At 41.1% G+C, this 19,173-nt stretch overlaps 1 protein-coding gene across 1 annotated transcript in view; it reads right to left on the reverse strand.

Moving 5' to 3' along the window:
• WDTC1 (WD and tetratricopeptide repeats 1) overlaps nt 1-19,173 on the reverse strand; it is a 104,256-nt gene that overhangs the window by 50,386 nt on the left and 34,697 nt on the right. The gene's annotated exons all lie outside the window — the stretch shown is intronic.

Below are 19,173 nucleotides of genomic sequence, written 5' to 3' on the forward strand. Positions count from 1 at the left end.
TTCACCATTGTGTACAATGTTTGCTGTGGGTTTTTCAAACATGCCCTTTATCATATTGAAAAAGTTTCCTTCAATCTCTATCTTTTGGAGTGTTTTCATCAAGAAAGGATGCTGAATTTTGTCAAATGCCTTTCCTGCATCAAGTGAGAGGACCATGTGATTTTTCTTTTTTTTTTAAAGATTAATTTTATTTATTTATTCCCCCTCCTTGCCACTTGCATGCTGTCTGCTCTCTGTGTCCACTTGCTGTGTGCTCTTCTGTGTCTGTTTGTCTCCCTTTGTTGCGTCATCTTGCTGCGCCAGCTCTCTGTGGGCAAAGGCTGTCAGCTCTCCGTGGGAGTGGGCTGTTAACTCTTCAAGGGCGTGGGCCAGCTTGCCTTCACAAGGAGGCCCTGGGTGCGAACCCAGGGCCTCCCACATGGTAGACCGGGGTCCAATTGGTTGAGCCACATCCACTTCCCTGATTTTTCTTCTTTAATTTATTAACGTAGTGTATTACACTGATTAAGTTTCTCGAGTTGAACTACCTTTGCATGACTGGTAAAAAACCCACTTGATCATGATGAATAATTCTTTTAATGTGTTGTTGGATTTAATTAGTGAATATTTTGTTGAGGATTTTCGCATCTATATTCATTAGGGAAAAGAGTCTGTAATTTTCTTTTCTAATAAATTCCTTATCTTGGTTGGTATTAGAGTCGTACTGGCTTCATAGAATGAGTTTGGAAATGATCCTTCCCAATCAATTTTTTGGAAGAATTTGAGGAGGACTGGTATTAAATTTTCTTTGAGATGTGCTCACCAGATGCAATGGATGTGTCGTGATGATGGGGGAGAGTGTTGCTGTGGGGGGAGTGGTGGGGTGGGGGCGGTGGGGGTGAATGGGGACCTCGTGTTTTTTGAATGTAATATTTTTGAAGAGATGAATGAATTGAGTAGAATTTAAAAAAAAATCTTCTTTGAATGCTTGGTAGAATTCACTTGTGAAGTCATCTGGTCCTGGGCTTTTCATTTTGGGGAGTTGTTTGATGACTGTTTCAATCTCTTTACTTGTGATTAGATTACTGAGAACTTCCATTTCTTCTATGGTCAATGTAGGTTGTTCATATGTTCCTAGGGATTTTTTCATTTCATACACACTGTCTACTTTGCTGGCATACATTGTTCATAGTATCCTCTTATGAGCTCTTTTATTTCTGTGGGATCAGTAGTAATTTCCCTTTTTTTCATTTCAGCTTTTATTTTCTTCCTTTTGTCAGTCTAGTTAAGGGTTTGTCAATTTTATTAACCTTCTCAAAGAATCAACTTTTGGTTTTGTTAATTCTATGTTTTTTGTTTGTTTTCAATTTCATTTTTTTCTGCTCTGACCTTCGTTATTTCATTCCTTCTGTTTGGTTTGGGAATAGTTTGTTCTTTTTCTAGTTCCTCCAGCTGTGTAGCTATGTCCCTGTTCTTAGTTCTTTCTTCTTTTTTAATGTTAAGCATTGAGGGCTATACATTTCCCTTTCAGCACTGACTTCACTGCATTGCATAGGGTCTGATATTTGTATTCTCATTTTCATTTGTCTCAAGATATTTATTGATTTCTCTTGCAATTTCTTTGACACACTAATTATTTAAGAGTGTGTTGTTTAATCTCCACATATTTGTTAAATTCTCCTTTTCTGCCTCTTACTGATTTCCAGCTTTATTTCCCTATGATCAGAGAAACCACTTTGTATAATTTCAATCTTTTAAAATTTATTGAGGTCTATTTTGGGATCCAACATGTGGTCTATCCTGGAGAAAGATCCATGAGCACTTGAGAAGAATGTGTATCCTGCTGTATGGGAATATAATGTTCTGCATATGTCTATTAGGTTTAGTTCATTAATCACATTATTCAAACTCTATTTCTTTATTGGTCCTGTGCCCAGATGATTTATCCAAAGATGAGAGTGGTGTATTGAAGTTTCCAACTATTATTGTAGAGACATCTACTTCTCCCTTCAGGTTTGCCAGTGTTTGCCTCATGTAATCTGGGGCATCCTGGTTAAGTGTATATACATTTATGATGGTTATTTCTTTTTGATGAATTTTCCCTTTTACTAATATATAACGTCCTTCCTTGTCTCTAATAATATCTTTGCTCTTAAAGTCTATTTTATCCGATATAAGTATAGCTACTCCAACTTTTTTTGGTTATTGTATGAGTGGAATATCTTTTTCCAGGCTTTACTTTCAATCTATTTGTATCCTTGGGTCTAAGATTAATTTCTTGTAGACAGCATATAGATGACTCATTTTCTTATCCATTCCACCAGTCTGTGTCTTTTGATTGGGAAGTAACTGCATTACTTCCTGCATTTTGTTCTTTGGTTTTCATATGATATTTTTGTGTCTTTTTACTCTTTTGGTTATCCTTTCCACTATTCTTTCTTCCATACTTCATACAGGTGCTACTGGTTTCAACTCATACTCTTCTCCATACTCTCCTGTCTTTTTCTTTCAGGTTCTAAGGCTTCCTTTTTTATTTCCTGCAAAGGTGGATTCTTTTCTGCAAACTCTCTTAGTCTCTGTTTGTGAATATTTTATACTCACTTTTGTATTTGAAGGACAAATTTGCTATATGAAGAATTCTCAGCTGGTAGTTTTTCTCTTTCAGAATCCTAATTGTATCACACCACTGTCTTCTCACCTACATGGTTTTTGAAATCCGTGCTAAGTCTTACTGTACATCCCTTGTACATGATATTCTGTGTCTCCCTTGCTGCTCTGAGGATTTTCCTTTTATCTTTGACATCTGACATTCTGAGTAGTATGTGTATTGGAGGTCTATTCCGATTTATTCTGATAGGAGTATGGTGTGCTTCTTGGACATATAAGTTCATTTCTTTCTTGACAGTTGGGAAATTTTCAGCTATGATTTCCTCAGATACTCTTTCTGCCCCTTTTCCCTTCTCTTCTCCTTCTGGAACGCCCATGACACGTACGTTGTTGCATTTTGTGTCATCATTCAACTCACTGAGCCCCTGCTCAATTTTTCCATTCTGTTCTCTCTTTAATTTTAGCTGTTCTGTCCTTGGTATCACTTATTCTTTCTTTTGTCATGCCAAGTCTGCTGTTGTATGCCTCAAATGTGTTTTGTTTTATTTATTTTGTTTTATTTATTTCTCTCTCTCCCCCTCCCCCCTAATTTCCCCCCCCCCTCGTTATCTGCTCTCTGCGTCCATTCACTGTGTGTTCTTCTGTGACTGCTTCTATCCTTATCAGCAGCACCGGGAATCTGTGTTTCCTTTTGTTGTGTCAGCTCTCCGTGTGTGCGGCGCCATTCCTGGGCAGGCTGCTCCTTCTGTCGCGCTGGGCGGCTCTCCTTACGGGGTGCACTCCCTGCACGTGGGGCTCCCCTACGTAGGGGACACCCCTGTGTGGCATGGCACCCCCTGCGCACATCAGCACTGCGCATGGGCCAGCCCCACATGGGTCAAGGAAGCCCGGGGTTTGAACGGCGGACCTCCCGTGTGGTAGGTGGACGCCCTATCCATTGGGCCAAGTCCGCCTCCCTCAAATGTGTTTTTGGTCTCACCTATTATGTCTTTCATTCCCATGAGTTCTGTTACATTTTTGTTCAGGATTTCAAATTCTTCTTTGTGCTCACTTAATGTCTTCTTGATTCATTTACCTCTTTGAACATATTGCCTTTCAACTCATTAATTTGATTTTGGAAATTTGTGTGCATTTTCATGATTAGTACTCTCAGATTCTGCATCTCTTCTGGGGCTCTGATATATTCCTTTTCTTGGGCCATGTCTTCTATTTTCTTAGTATGACTTATAATTTTCTGCTGATATCTAGGCATCTGATTAGAATGTAGTTTACTCAGATGCTCAATTCCTTTCTCTTTTGTAGGGATTTAGTGGCAGGAGGCTGTGTGTTACCACTGCTCTTTGATTTTTGGCTTGATCTGGATTGTTAGGATTATCTTGCTGGTTGCCCATAACTGGGCACCGGATCCAGTAATTGGTTGTAGAGTCACATCCTAGGGCCTTGGGGAGGGAGGTTATAGAGGCTGGAAAAAAACTCTTAATTTTCTTGCATGCATTTCCTTGGTCTGCCAGCAGATGGTGCTCTTAGGCAGAACTCAGTTCAATGCCTGGTTGGAGTGTATTTGCTGCAACACAGACCAGATCAATGCTTCCTGTCTGGAGGCTATGAACCTTTAACTCAAACTTTCTCTGAGACAGTTCTCCAGCCTTCTCTGGCAGCCCCCTCCCTTCTCCTGGGTCAGAAATATTTCCACTCCTCTCTGAGTCCTCACCAATCAGTCAGTCTTTTAGTAGAGGAGGAGATTGGGAAGGTTATATATATTTAGCTCCTTGCCCAGCTCCAAGGCAAACAATGGTGCAGCCCCACCTGGTCTGGAAGGGCTCATAGGACACAGCCGATCAAATTTGTGAGTCAAAAGTTGAGTCAGCCTTAGGCTGTGTCCCTCTCTCTCCCCTTTCCTGGGGTAGTGGATCCCTGGAGTCCACTTTGTCTGTCATTGCAGGTCCACAGGCCTGAGAATTCTTAAGTGTCTTTAGTGTGGGAGATGGTGCCAGCAGCAGGTGCCACTGGTTTCAACTCACAGTTCTGTTGTCAAATTTTCCTCCTTTGTCCCTCTCTCCTCTGGGCACTGTCCAGCCTTCGCCTGGTGTACTAAACCCTAGAAGACCTTTTTCTAGGCTGTTTCAGCCATCCTCTAGCTATTTTTCTGGAGGAGAAGCCTTCTACTATCTCTAGCATTGCTCACATGCTATTTTCAATTACACCCTTTCTCTACCTCTTCTCTATATTACCTCCCTTTTGCCTTCTCCCCCCTGCCCTCCCCCACCGAGTATAACTAGCTCCTTCTATCCATCTTTTACGTATCCACCTAGAGATGAGATCTTCTTTCACCCATCAGTGAAATTTCTCAGAGTGATGGACACATTGGGGAGAAGAGATTAGGGTTGGGCAGAGAACAAACATTTGTTGAGCAATATGTTTGACAGAAGAGTGAAGGAGAATGATGGGAGTATAAATTGGTACAAACTACATAAAAGGCAATTTTGGAGATATTTATCAAAATCACAGATGCACATACCTCTGACTTACTAACTTCATTCCTAGTTATTCATCCTGTGGATATACACCCACATGCCAAATAATGTTGCAAGGAATAACTTGTACACACAAAACATTGGAAGCAATCTACACATCCATCAATAGGGAAGGTTTAAATAAATTATGGTACATTCATACAAAAGGACACTCTGAAGCCATGAAAGAAACTGGAAATTAAATATATATATATATATCCTTAAGTATTGATAATGGAAAAATTGTTAAAGCATATTTTTAAATAAAAAAATAGGTACAAAATAGTAAATATGTTAGGGTAACACTTGGGAGAAAAAGTGAGAATTTTGTGCATAAAATTTCTCTGGAAGGACACTAAAACTGATTATATTAGTTAATTCTAGGGAGGTAAATTTAAGTGACTTGGGAGGAAGGGGACAAACTTTTAAACTTTTTAACTTTAGAACCATGTGACTATCATGTGAATATTTATTCAAAAATAAGCAAAAAAAAAGAAAAAGAAAAAGAAAAAAAGAAGTATGCCTAACAGTCAGTTGCCAGGTTAAAGAAGAAAATGTTGACTAAAGTATCATACATTTATATCATCCATCCAAACTCCCAAATCAAAGATGTGATGCTAGTGAAATCTTAGGACCATGACTTAGAAAAAGTTGTCTGTGAATGATACAGGGTTACACAAATTCTTTAAGTGCCAAGGACAATTTTCTAATATGAAAGAGGGAGGAATAGAATGGGACAGATGTACTTCTTGACTCAGATCTTCCTAGGTGTATTAGTCAACCAAAGGTATGCTGATGCAAAGTACCAGATATCTGTTGGCTTTTATACAGGGTATTTATTTGGGGTAAAAGCTTATAGTTACAAGGCCCTAAAGAACCCAACTCAAGGTACCATAAGAGGTACTTCCTCACCAAATGTCTGTCACCATGTGTTGAAGCAAGATGGCAGGCAGTGTCTGTGAGGGTTCAGCCTTCCTTCTTCCTCTTAAGGCCCCGTGGGTCCAGCTTCTTCCAATCTCAGCTGTAGGCTAGAGGGCTCATTTCTTTCCAGGCTCAGCTGCTTTGGGCTCTTCACAAAGTGAGCTGTAATCTATCAGGTGTATAGCTCACTTCTCTTCCTGGGGCCTCTGCTGTTTCCATGGAGCTGTCTCTCTTTTCTCAAGTATTTTGCTTCCATGTTCTTGGTTGAACATCCATTTATATAGCCCAGCAGGGGGTGACAGGGTGGGGGGACTCAAACTGAATCACCCTAATATATGGTTGAATCAAAGCCCTAATCTTAACATAATTTAATCAAAGTCATCTCAGCTAAATCTGATACAATCAAAGGATATCACGCCCAAAAGAACAGACCAGTTTACAAACATAATCTATATTTCCTTTTGGAATTCATAAATAATAGCAAACTGTCACAACAGGAATAAAGAACTAGGAACAAAAACAATTAAAGACCTAAAGATAAAAGGAAACTCATCATAGTAAACCAGAAGACAACAACTTTCAGGAAAGAAGTCTGAAAAAATAAAGAAAACTAGTGTAGATTTCCAGAGGCTTAGGGAAATGATAGGACAAACACATTGGAAAGAAATATCTAAAAAACTAAGTAATCACAGCTAATTTGGATGCTTTTTTAATAGGAAACTCTGTGGGGAAAAATTCTTCCAATATTCAGAGAGGGTAACAAGATACCAGATTGGCTAAACTCTGAATTTTTAAAAATTGTTTTTAGGAGGTACCAGGATTGAACCCAGGACCTTGTACATGGAAGCAGGCACTCAACCACTGAGCTACATCAGCTCCCCAATGAGAGGTTTTTTTCTTTTTCTTTGTTTGTGCTTGTTTTAAGGGATACTAGGGATTGAAAGTGGGACCCTGTATATGGGAAGCAGGCACTCAACTACTTGTGTTACATTCACTCTCTGAAATTTAAAAAGGTGCAGGGACAACCAGCAAGATGGCAGCAGAGTAAGGAGCTCCTAGAGTCAGCTCGTGCTACAGGGCAGTTAGTAATCACCCAGAGCTGTCTAAAGCACCTGTTTGGGGGCTCCAGGAGAACATCCTGCAACATGCCTGAAAGAATGGAAGGAGGAGACTGCCCACCTGAAGAGAAGATTCATTAAGTAGAGCACTCCATACCCTAGAGGCTGGTGCCCATCTTCCACTGGGGCACAAGCTGCCTCAGGAGCTATTTTAGGGCTAGAATTGGAAGCTCTACTTCCCCAAAACCGGGGAGGAAGAGACAATTGGGCACCAACTTCAGCTACTGATTAGTAAATTCGGTGAATTAAAGTCTAATCCTAAGAACAGCTAAACTTTGAACCTACCCAAGTCATAAAGAGGCCAGTAGCTGCCATTTTAACTACTCCGGCAGGAGGGGAAAGAGGAGTGGACTGAAAACCACGGTGCTGGTAGGGACTGGCTTCTTTCCATCCAGATCAGATTGCAGCTTTAGTATAAGCCCCAGCCCCACCTCCAGCAGGGAGGAAGCTGGTGGTCCTGTACCAGCCACTCTGAGTAACTGCAAGTACATTCAGCAGGCACAGACTGAGTAGTCAGAAGGCTACCTAGGGCAACTGTAAACCCACACAGCATAGACTGCTGCCCATACCCGTACTTCCATCCCTGCCCCAAGCAGGGGAGAAAGGGGCTTGAAGCTCCATCAGTCTTTCTAGGCAACTACAGTCTAGGCCTGCATGACTTGGATTATTACACATGGCTGTGGCTTCTGTCCATACTCCTGGCAAAGGAGAAAGTTGGAAGAACCTCCATCAGTCCCTGGGGCAATGAGGGCAGCTTGAGCCTCCACAGCTTATAGCGCCAAGTACTTCCTTGGCTCCTACTACACAATCAGCAAGGGAGAAAGGGCAGAAAGTCCTAAAAAGAGAAACTGCGCCCAGAATAAATACATCTAGTAAGCCAGATGCCAAAATACCAACAAAAAATTACAATCCACACCAAGAAACAGGAAGATATGGCCCAGTTAAAGGAACAAGATGACATAAAGGAGTTGAGACAACTAATCATAGATGTTCAAATAAATCTCCTTAATAAATGCAATGAGATGGCTAAAGACATTAAGGATATTAAGACGACATTAGCTGTGCACAAAGGAGAAACTGAAAGCATACACAGAAAAATAGCAGAACTTACGGGAATGAAAGGTGCAATAAATGAAATTAAAAACACTGTGGGGAGGGAGTGGACTTGGCCCAGTGGTTAGGGCGTCCGTCTACCACATGGGAGGTCCGCGGTTTAAACCCCGGGCCTCCCTGACCTGTGTGGATCTGGCCCATGCGCAGTGCTGATGCGCTCAAGGAGGGCCCTGCCACGCAGGGGTGTCCCCTGCCTAGGGGAGCCCCACGCGTAAGGAGTGCGCCCCATAAGGAGAGCCTCCCAGTGCAAAAGAAAGTGCAGCCTGCCCAGGAATGGTGCCACACACACGGAGAGCTGACACAACAAGATGAGCAACAAAAAGAAACACAGATTCCCGTGCCGCTGACAACAGAAGCGGACAAAGAAGACAACGCAGCAAATAGACACAGAGAACAGAAAACTGGGGCGGGGTGGGGAAGGGGAGAGATAAATAAATAAATAAATCTTTAAAAAAAACCACAAAAAAACACTGGGGGAAGCGGACTTGGCCCAGTGGATAGGGCATCCACCTACCACATGTGAGGTACGTGGTTCAAACCCTGGGCCTCCCTGACCCATGTGGAGCTGGCCCAGGTGCAGTGCTGATGCATGCAAGGAGTGCCGTGCCACGCAGGGGTATCCCCCACATAGGGGAGCCCCACGCGCAAGGAGTGTGCCCCGTAAGGAAAGCCGCCCAGCGTGAAAGAAAGTGCAGCCTGCCCAGGAATGGCGCCACACAGAGAGCTGACGCAGCAAGATGACACAACAAAAAGAGACACAGATTCCCATGCTGCTGACAACAACAGAAGTGGACAAAAGAACACGCAGCAAATTGACACAGAGAACAGACAACTGGGGCGGGGGGGGGGGGGCGGAGAGAGAGAAATAAATCTTTAAAACAACAACAACAACAACAACAAAACACTGGAATCATATAATAGCAGATTTGAGGAGAAAGAAGCAAGGATTGGTGAGCTTGAAGAAATGGCCTCTGAAAGCAAACATACAAAAGAACAGATGAAGGAAAGAATGGAAATAATTGAACAAGATCTCAGGGAACTAAACGACAGCAAGAGATGTGCACGTGTATTCAGAAAACTACAAGTCATTGTTAAAAAGAAATTTAAAAAGACCTAAATAATTGGAAGAACATTCCATGCTTACGGATTGGAAGACTATCATTAAGATGTCAGGTCTATTCAAATTGATATACAGATTTAATGCAATGCTGATAAAAATTCCACCAGAATTTTAAAAATAAATGGAAAGCACAATTATCCAATCTATTTGGAAGGGTAAGGGTTCCTGAATAGCCAGAAACATCTTAAAAAGAAAAAGCAAGTTGGAGGACTTTCACTTCTGGACTTTAAATCTTATTACCTTGCTACAGTAGTAAAAACAGCATGATACTGGCATGAAGACAGGCACATAGACCAATGGAACCAAACTGATGGTTCAAAAACAGACTCTCACATCTAGGGTCACATGATTTTCGACAAGCCTGTCCTACCCACTCAGCTCAGGCAGAACAGTCCATTCCACAAATGGTGCTGCTGAGAGAACTAGATATCCATAGCCAAAAAAAGGAAAGAGGACCCCTATTTCACAACTTATACGAAAATTAACTCAAAATGGAACAAAAACCTAAATGTAAAAGCAAGAACTATAAAGAACCTAGAAGAAAATACAGGAAAATATCTTCAAGACCTGGTGGTAGGTAGTGAATTCTTAAAGGAGATAGGAAGAGAACTGAGATGGACTACTGATCTTTAATGTATGTAGAAGTTTTAATTAACTTTACTGTAAAAGTGTGGAAATGTATAGAGTTGATGCTAGCACATTATAGTAAGTAACAGCTGGTTTATAAATGGGAATGGGGCTGAAAAGGGTAGTCCAGGGATGTAAATGCCAATTGACAGAAAGAGAAAAATCTAGGGACTAAATAACACAGTAAATCCAGAGGTGGATGAGAATTGTGGTTGATTGAACAGATTCAAGAGTGTCCTTTGTGAGCTAGAGCATATGTATATCACTATTGCAGGGTGGTGGGAAAGTGGAGAAGCATGGGAAAAATACAACCGGAGTGACCAATGAACTGTGGTTAGCGTTAATAATGTAATATTCATGCATCTATGCCAAAGATGTACTGTGCTGATAATGGGGGAGTATGGAAAAAGTGTGTCAAATGTACACTAAGGACCTGGTAACAATCTGATGATATTATCATCTGTAAAAAATGTTCCACTACAGTGTGGTGTGTTGATAGAGGGGTACTGTTTGGGAATTCTGCACATGTTCATGATTGTTCTGCAAATTTACAACTTCTGTCATGAAAATATATTTAAAAAATAATAATAGGGTAGGTTGGGGGAAAAATACACCAAATGTAAGCTAAGGCCTATAGTTAGTAGTAAGATTTTGATGATATTCTTTCATAAAGAAATGTGACAAATATGCCACAACAATGCAAAGTGCTGTTGGTGGATTGCTACATGGGACCCCTGTATGATGTTATGCATGTTTGCTCTGTAGGTTCACAACTTCTACAATACACTTATTGTTTACATATGTTCGCGTATAAATGATATAAAAATAATAATAATAATAATAATAGGGTGTGTAGGGGGGAAAATACACCAAATATAAGATACTTTGGTTAGTAGTAATATTTTGAGGATATTCTTTAATCATTAATTTAAAATGTTTCACAACAATGCAAGGTATTGGTGGTAGGGTGAGGTATGAGAGCCCTGAATGATATTATGTATGCTTGTTTTGTAAGTTCACAACTATCACTATATACTTATTGTTTATGTATGTTTATGTATAAGTGATATGCTTCAATAAATTAAAAAAAAAAAAGTGGCCCAAAAAGCAAACCAGGAAGTCAAAAAGTAAAAACAGGCTAGATTATTAAGCTGGAAAGTGGAGAAATAGCATGTTTGAATAGGGAAGAGGTTAAGAAATTAACCCTAATAATGAAATCAAACCAACAGGCTTTTATTGAGCATCTACTAAATGTTCAGCATTATGTCTGTCATAAGAGTTCTCTTCTTTGTTTCCGTTTGTACTTTCTTCGTAAGTAGAAGGTAGGAGAACCCAGGTTATAGAGGTTATAGAAAAGAAAACATAATAATAACCATACAAAGGCAGGAAATTTCACTGTTGATTTTACCCCTTTTACTTGTCCCACTCCCCATTTCTTCATTTCTGTTTAATGCCACAGATCAACTGTGATTAACCAAATTGGGGGCCATATGTAACAAGCGAAAGAAATGACTGTGGAGTATTTTAAAGAATTAGATGCCAATCAATCAGCATTTTAGGACTGGCATCTTAGACAACTTTAAGAGCTTTCTGTAATAACAGGAGAAGCAGCTAATATTTGAGTGCTATGTGCCATAAACTTAAAATGTGCCAAAGCCCTGTGTTAAGTGCTTTACATAAATTAACTTACTCATTCCTCCTCACAAACTAAGAGACAAACACCATATATGTATTGTTTTACAAATCAAGAAATGGGCTTTAAAGTTAAACAACTTACACAAGGTCATATGGCTATGGTGGGATTTTTATTACTTGGAGGGAGGGGGTCCCAGAAAGGTGGCCCCTCTAATCCCAAACTAGAAAAGACAGAAATAATGTAGACTTTTTGAGAGTCAGATTGTAAAAATCAATACAGTCCTCCTTGGCTTCCATGATACTATGTTCTCCTCAGTTTTCCTACCTGTTTGGCTATTCTTTCTGTCTCCTGTGGATAGAGGAAAAGGGAACTAGGTAATCTCTAAATGTTGAAAACATCTTGGATCTTAATCCTGGGTGTTCTTTTCTCTTCCCCTACTTTCTCCCCAGATGATTTCACCCAGTTATCCAGGTTCATGACTCTCCAAACCAGTGGTTCTCAAACATTTTGGTTTCAGGACTCCTTTATACTATCAAAATTTCCTGAAGTCCCAAAGAGCTTTTCTTTATACGGGTTATATCATCAATATTTACCACATTAAAATGATCTCACATTTATTAATTCATTTAAAAATAACAAAGATTACAATATTTTAAATAAAAAAAACTTGTTATCCAAAATGAAAGAATTTAATGTGAAGAGTGCCAATGTTTATATATATATATATATATTTTGCAAAAATAAATGTTTAGCATATGGAATACTGCTGGGATCTTATATTTGTCTGCTACAAAATGTTATTTTGGTTGAAGTATATGAAGAAAATCCAGCCTCACAAAGATAAGTAGTTGGAAAATGGAGGAGGATTTTAAGAGCTCTTTCAGGTACTTGTGGCTATTCTTCTTTGATACTACACAAAAACTCTACAAGTGATGGTTAGTTACAATGTGGAATCTGAAGTCATGTAAACAAACTATTTGTACCCTGTTATATTAAAATGCAGTGATCTGGAAGAACCAGCAAGATGGAAGCCGAGTAAGGAGCTCCTAGAGTCAGCTCCTGCTACAGGGCAGTTAGTAAACACCCAGCGCATCTGGAGCTGGCTGAAGCACCTGTTTGGGGGCTCCAGGAGACCAGAAGAGCAAACTGCAACATACTTGAAAGAATGGAAGGAAGAGACTGCCCATCTGCAGAGAAGATTCTTAAGTAGAGTGTTCCAAGCCCCGGAGGCTGGTGTCCATCCTCCACTGGAGGCATAAGCTGCCTCGGGAGCTATTCTTCGGCTGGACCTGAAAACTCCACTTCCCAAAAATGGGGGAGGAAGAGAGTATAATCCTGAGAATAGCTAAGGCTTGAGCCTATCCAAGTCAGAAAGAGGCTGGTAGCCACCATCTTAACTCTGTGTCTGGCACAAGGGAAACCAGGGTAGACTGAAGATCACAGTGCTGGTAGGGACCAGCTTCTTTCCATCCAGGTCAGATTGCAGCTCTAGCATAAGCCCCAACCTGACCTCCGGCAGGGAGGAAGCTGGGGGGACCTGCGCCAGCCTCTCCAGGAAATTACAGGCTAAGCCGCGGAGGCCAGTGATCATCCTACTTTGGCAGCACAAGCTGCCCCAGGAGCTATTCTGTTGGTGGAGTTTGAAGCTCCATTTCCCAAAAACAGGGGAGGAGGAGAAGGTTGGCCACCAATTTCAGCTACTGATTGGTGGATTCAGCTGGCTAGCGTATAACCCTAAGAACAGCTCAAGTTTGAAATCTTCCAGGTCGGAAAGAGGCTGGTGGCCGTCATTTTCACTCCACCCCCAGCATGAGTGGAAGCCAGGCTGTCCGAAAAGTCACAGTGACAGTAGGAACCAATTTCTTTCACCCAAATGGGCCTGCAGTCCCAGCCTATCTGGGTAACTGCAGGTACATTTGGCTGGCACAGACAGAATAATCAGAAGTCTATCGGGGCAACCGCAGTCATCTTGGACCCACACTGCATAAATTGTTGCCCACACCTGCAGCTCCATCCCTGCCCCAGACCAGGGAGAAAGGGACAAAGCTTCATCAGTCTCTCTGGGTAACTAGAGTCTAGGCCTGCATGACTTGGATTATTCCACACAGCTGTGACTCTGTCCCTACCCCTGGCAAAGGAGAAAGTTGGGAGAAGCTTCATTGGCCCCTGGGGTAATGAGGGCAGCTTGAACCTCCACAGCTTATAGCACCAACTACATCCTTGGTTCCTGCTGCACAATCAGCAAGGGAGAAAAGGCAGGAAGCCCTAAACTAGAGAAAAACTGCACACAGAATAAATACTCTAGTAAACCAGATGCCAAGACATCAACAAAAAATTATAATCCATGCCAAGAAACAGGAAATATGTCCCAGTTAAAGGAACAAGATAAGCCTCCACATGACATAAAGGAATTGAGACAACTAATCACAGATGTTCAAACAAATCTCCTTAATAAATTCAATGAGATGGCTAAAGAGATTAAGGACATTAAGAAGACACTGGGGAAAGTGGTTGTGGCTCAACTGATAGAGCATCTGCCTACAATATAGGAGGTCCTGGGTTTGGTACCCAGGGCCTCCTGACCTGTGTGGTGAGCTGGCCCACGTGCAGTGCTGCCGCATACAAGGAGTGCCGTGTCATGCAGGAGTGTCTCCCGTGTAGGGGTGCCCCATGCACAAGGAGTGTGCCCCTCAAGGAGAGCCACCCTGTGTGAAAAAAGTGCAACCTGCCCAGGAGTGGCACCGCATACATGGAGAGCTGATGCAGCAAGATGATGCAACAAAAAAGCGACAGTTTCCCGGTGCTGCATGACAAGAATGCAAGTGGACACAGAAGAACACACAGCAAATGGACACAGAGAGCAGACAATGGGAGGGAAGGGGAGAGAAATCAATAAAATAAATCTTAAAAAAAAAAAAGAAGACACTGGATGAGCACAAAGAAGAATTTGAAAGCATACATAGAAAAATAGCATATCTCATGAGAATAAAAGGCCCAATAAATGAAATTTTAAAAACACTGGAATCATATAACAGCAGATTTGAAGAGGCAGAAGAAAGGATTGGTGAGCTTGAAGAAATGGCCTCTGAAAGTGAACATACAAAGGAAGAGATAAAGACTGGAAAAAATGGAACAAGGTCTCAGGGAACTAAATGACAGCAAAAGGCGTGCAAACATATGTGTCATGGGTGTCCCAGAAGAAGAGAAGGGAAAATGAGCAGAAGGAATATTTAAAGAAATAATGGTAGATAATTCCCCAACCCTACTGAAGGACATAGATATTCATGTCCAAGAAGCACAAAGTATTCCCATCCGAAAAAATCCAAATAGACCAATTCTAAGGCACATACTAATCAGAATGTAAATGCTAAAGACAAAGAGAGAATTCTGAGAACAGCAAGAAAAAGCATGTATAACATATAAGGGATACCCAATGAGATTAAGTCCTGATTTCTCACCAGAAACCATGGAGTCAAGAAGACAGTGGTCTGATATATTTAAGATACTACAAGAGAAAAACTTCCAGCCAAGAATCTTATACCCAGAAAGACTGTCTTTCAAAAATGAGGGCAAGTTTAAAATATTCACAGATAAACAGAAACTGAGAGAATTTCTAACCAAGAGACCAGATTTTCAGGAAATTCTAAAGGGTGTGCTAGAGCCTGAAAAGAAAAGACAGGCGAGAGAGGCCTGGAAGAGAGTCTAGAAATGAAGATTATATCAATAAAAGTAACTAAAAGTGTCAAAAGAGTGGTGAAAATAAAATATGACAGATAAAACTCAAATAGTTAGGAAAAAACTTACCTTAACCAATGATGTGAAGTACTTGTATTTAGAAAACTGCAACTCAATATTTCTCTCCTGGACCCTGAACCAAGGATAGGATTGTCCTTGTTCCTATCAAAGGCCAAGCCCTTGGCTTGTGCTCTGAATCTTAACTTCTCCATCTTTCTCCAGAACTTTCCTCCTTCAGTCACTCTATCTTTATCCTCTATCATCAATTCTTCCTTTCTCATCAGCATACATATTCTAGTATTTCTTCCCAATTTTACAAATCTCTCTTTTGAGTCCACAGGTCCCTCTAACTATTGCCTTTTTTTCCTGCTTCCTTGAATAAAAGTTTTTAGAAAGTATTGCCAAGATTTGCTATTTCTATTTCATTACCTCCAATTCAAGCTTCAACCTTTCCAACCTAGCTTCTATTCCCACCACTCCAATAAAACTGCTCTAGTCAAAACTGCTGTTGTTTTGTCTTCATCTCATTCAACCTCTTACTAGCACTGTATACAAATGACCATTCCCTCTTTCTTGAAATACTCTCATTTCTTGGCTTCTACACTCTCCTGGTTTTCCTTTCTACCTCACTGATTAATACTCTTTCTTAGTTTTATCATCTCTTTAGCTTAGATCCAACCTCTAAAAGCTGGAGTGCCACAGGGCTAAGTCCTGGACCATATTCTCCAAAGCTCTAGAGACATTTGAAATCTCCAGATTTCTCCTTATAATCCAGAGTTGTCCTAATTAGTAATGTCATCTCCTTACCTGACATCTCCACAAGGCTACTCAATAGGCTTTCAGGTTTAACTTGTTCAACCTGATTCCCTTCCAAATCTTTTTTTCTCCCAGTCTTTTTTTCCCTTCTGCTCTTTCTTCTCTAAGAAGCAGAGCTGGGATTTAAACTAGGTTCTCCCCACCCAAACCCACGTTGAGCAATTGGATATTGTTTATGAATTCCAAAAGTAGATATTGGGTTATGTTTGTAAACTGATCTGTTCCTCTGGGCATATTATATTGGATTGGATTCAGAGGTTTCACTTTTACTTGATTAAATAATGATTAAGGCTTTGATTGACTGGGCCACGTCACCAGGACATTGAGTCTCTGCCTACTTAAAGAGAAAAGACATGGCAAAGGATGGTGTGGAGTTTTGATATTGGAGCCCTGGGAAGTAAATACACAGAGAAACAGATACATGAGGAAAGAGAAAAGGCTCCACTAGACGCAGCAGAAGCCCCAGGAAGAGAGATGAACCAGTTGCCTGACAGTTTACAGCTGGCCTTGTAGAGAAAGCAAAGCAGCTGAGCCTGGAGAAAAACAAGCCCTAGGAGAGAGGTGAGACTTATCCCAGCCTTACAGCTGATACTGGAAGAAGGGGACCATGGAGCCTTAAGAGCACTTGCAGATGTCGGCAGTCTCTTTTTTTTAAGATTTATTTTATTTATTATTTCTCTCCCTTCTCTTCCCCCCCCCCCCCCCCCCCCCGTTGTCTGTTCTCTGTGTCCATTTGCTGCATGTTCTTTTGTCCACTTCTGTTGTTGTCAGCGGCACGGGAATCTGTGTCTCCTTTTGTTACGTCATCTTGCTGCGCCAGCTATCCATGTGTGCGGCGCCATTCCTGGGAAGGCTGAAATTTCTTTCACACTGGGCGGCTCTCCTTATGGGGCGCACTCCTTGTGTGTGGGGCTCCCCTACGCGGGGGACACCCCTGCGTGGCACTGCACTCCTTGCGCGCATCAGCACTGCACTTGGGCCAGCTCCACACAGGTCAAGGAGGCCCGGGGTTTGAACCGTGGACCTCCCATGTGGTAGACGGACGCCCTATCCACTGGGCCAAGTCCACTTCCCTCCGCAGTCATTTTGCTCCAACACATGGCAACAGACTTTGGTGAGGGAAGTAACTTATGCTTCATCCAAATCTTCTCATTTAGTCATCACAAAGATTCTGAGTTATCAATCCATTTTACGGATCAGGAAACTAGAGACAATTTGCACAAGCCAAGACAGCTAGTAAGTGGAGAAATTAGCTCCTGAATCTAAATTTGTCCATCTCTAATGCCTAGTCTGTTAACTAGTATACTGCTACATAATACACAGAGGTAGTATACCAAATGCTAATGTTTATCTCTAGGTGGTAGAAGTGTGACATTTTTAAGTTGTTTTATGAATCCCCCCCCAAAAAGGTTATGCTTTTTAACTAATTCATTTCTGTGGGTGTGAGACCCTTTTGATTGAAGTAGTCAGTGGGACATGACTCAGGCTGAGTTTCTGCCCTCTTGCTAGGTCGGATATAAACAGAGATAGAAAGAGAAAGACACACAAATAGAAAAAGGGAATACTGACATTTTTGACCCTGTAATGTGAAAGGATGACTCAAGGATTGCTAGCAGCCAAAACTTAAGCACAAAGCCCTCAAGGCTGGGCCCACGGAGTAGCTCAAGGCTGAAGAGACAAGCCATATGCCTGATAGCTCACTGCTGAACTTGGCAAGAAAGCTAAGCAGTCAAGACTGACTGAAGAGGCCTGGTAAGAGACAAGCCCTATGCCTGGCTGTCCACAGCTGAGCTCCAGGAGATGGTAGATTCTGGAAGGGAGGGCAGGGGCCTCTGCAGAGATCGGTGGCCATCTTACTTCACCACATGGTGGGACCCTGAGAAAGCATCTCTGCTGGTGCCTTGACTTAGATATTTCATGGCCTCGGAACAGTAAGCTTTTACCCTAAAAAATTTCCCATCATAAAAGCCAAGCCATTTCTGGTAATTTGTTTCCCTGTGGCAAACTAAGACAAGTAATGATTTTGCTTTTCTTCCTATATTTTTCTGCCTATTCCCTATTTTCTACTATGATATTTATTGCTTCTATAATCAGAAAAAAGTTTTAAGTGAATGCTGTGAAGACTATGTGGTAACATGGAAAAAAGGATTATTATATGTTAATTTGAAAAAACAGACGAGAAGTTCAATGTAAAGTATAATTACAATTATGTAAAAATATGCAGGAAATAAAAGGAAGTATACAAAATGATAATAGCATGTGTATTAAGGAGGTGGGAGTAAAAATGATTTTTTTTCTCTCTTTTCCATATTACTATTGATGTAGTCATATTTTATAATGGATAAAAGTTTATAATCAAAAGAAAGCAATAAAAACGATCTACAATCTCACCACCTCAAGATAACTACTGTAAACATTTCAATAATTTTCTTTCTAGTCCTTTTCTGAGATCAATGTGATCACTTACAAACACTAACCTGAAGGAATCAAAGAACATTCTTACTCAACTTTCAGTTAATACTACATTTGATGGAACAGCTTTCCAAACAAGATCTTGAAAAAGGAAAGGGAATGGAACTTTCATGGCGTGTTTCTGTGTCAGACATAATAAAAAAGCTGAACTTCTACACTACGACAGTTTGAAGTTATTTTATGAATCCCAAAAAGAAAAAAAATTATGTTCTTGAACTAATCCATTCCTGTGGATGTGGGATCCTTTTGAATGGACTATGTCAGTGAGTCAGGGTCTTATATAAACAGATACACAGAGAGAAATACATAGGAAAAGGGAGCTTTGCCATTTTTTACCCTGCTATGTGAGAGAGAGGACTCCAGAACCCACAGCTGCAGAAGGGTAGAGGAGCCCCAAGAGGCTGACAGAAGTCATGGTGTCTGGAATCAGCAGGGCACAGAGGCACAGAAAGAGCAAGAAAGGTCCAAGGAGCAGCTCAAGGCTGAGGAGATGCGCCCTGCCATATGCCTGATCAC

Source organism: Dasypus novemcinctus, chromosome 9 (genome assembly GCF_030445035.2).
Source record: "Dasypus novemcinctus isolate mDasNov1 chromosome 9, mDasNov1.1.hap2, whole genome shotgun sequence".
Lineage (NCBI taxonomy): Eukaryota > Metazoa > Chordata > Mammalia > Cingulata > Dasypodidae > Dasypus > Dasypus novemcinctus.